Here is a 1728-nt window from a genome sequence, read left to right on the forward strand (position 1 = left end):
TGGCCCCTCTCCTCCCAAAAAGCATTTTCCAGTTCTGCAATGAAATACGAAGAGCGTTAGAGTCAATTTTCTTTTTCACAGATGATAATGCAAGCCTGAACCAAAATGAAGCACTTGGTGGGGAAGGAGGGGGGAAGATCACAGCATCCAACTAGTTTTTTAAAAGCCGCCCCTTGCCCCCCATAAACTATCAGCTATTTAGTGCCTTTCATTTCCCTTCATAAAATACAACCGCATGCATGGATGCCTTCTTTCAGATCCATGCTGTCTGCCGCTGGCTAGCAATTAAAGGAAGACCCATCAACCAAGACCGAGCCGTTGTAGACAGCAAACAAGTCTTTTTAGCTGAAGTGCTGAAAAACTGCATTCTCCGCTCAGGACACGGGCAGGCAAGGTTAATAAAATCTTGAGCGTGATGGATACTTTTGGAAGTGAGGCTGAAAGCTTATTTTTGCAAGGAAACTCCGGTGAAGCTTCTGGGCTTGCTCCAGGTTTCAGCCACTTGCCAAGAGCTTAAAGTTCATTGCAAAAGATCCAGGTCACTTGTGCCAAAGGAAGTCTCTTCACCAGGCTTTCCATCGTCTAATGCCTTGCAACAGCAAAGCATTGTTTTTAAGCCTCTGAGAGGCACATTTGATGCTCTGGGGATCTACAAAAAAACCCAGTTTATGTACTTTTAGTTGTAAAAAAATCTGTCCTTGGGTGACAGTATGACTATGCAAAACATATCAGGCTTTCCAGTTGTTTTCTGGATTAGTTAATTGTTCATGTCAAGCCTAATAATCATTCTCTTTCTGGTTTATATACGCTAAACTGTTTTTCCTGTGGGACGCTAGCTTTAGTTTCAGACTCATCAGCTAGTCCCTTAACCCCCCTTCCCCGCCCCAAAAAACCCCAACAAAAACCAACAGTCAATGTACTTGTGAATCCTTTATCAGAAGGGTAGTTTCCAAGCAAATCTTTTGAGGCTTTTCATTGATACAGCAGACACTGAATAAACCCTACAACTTCCTGAAACATTTTATTTGCAATATCAAATCCATGAAGTAAAGGATAATGGCAAAACACCACGCTGCAAATGAGTATCTAGCTGCAGTTTATGTGAGAGCAGTTTCTCATGTCCAAGTTTTGTTCCCTTCAGATGCTTTTAGTTCTGAATCACTGGGCTTTGAAACCAAACCATCGTAGACGTCTGACACTTAGTACTGACATGAAGCAGACAGCATGCTCGTCTTTCTTTACCATCCCACTTTAGAAAGAGCTTTGGAGACCGGTTCATCACATACTGGCTCCTTAAATCCCACGACTGTGGTGACGTCCCAAAAATGTATAAATTCACTAAAGATGAGAATCAGAAATTGAGTGTTTCACAAGACAAAAGTAAAAACCAATCTTGTTAAGGCCCTGACTTCTCTTCTGAACTTGGTTGCATTTGCCTTTTATAGTTATAGTTACGCCTGGTCATGGCCTTGAGCTTCAAGCCATGCAATGCAATGCCCATTGCTTTTAATTGTTCGAGGGAAATTTCTGTTATTGCAGCACTCACAAACTTCATCACATTCAAAAATCCAATTACTTTTTTTGGTTTAAGTATAATTCTGCCTTTGCTTGCACGAGCTGTTTTTTCTGCAGAAACAAAACCTAAATCATCATCTCTTGTCCATGTCCCTGGTGCAGTCAGTTATAACAAAATAGTTTCATAGTTTCATAGTTTCTAGGGTCAGAAGG

The sequence above is a fragment of the Gavialis gangeticus genome, unplaced genomic scaffold (assembly GCF_001723915.1).
Source record: "Gavialis gangeticus isolate Ggan-Ray unplaced genomic scaffold, GavGan_comp1, whole genome shotgun sequence".
Classification (NCBI taxonomy): domain Eukaryota; kingdom Metazoa; phylum Chordata; order Crocodylia; family Gavialidae; genus Gavialis; species Gavialis gangeticus.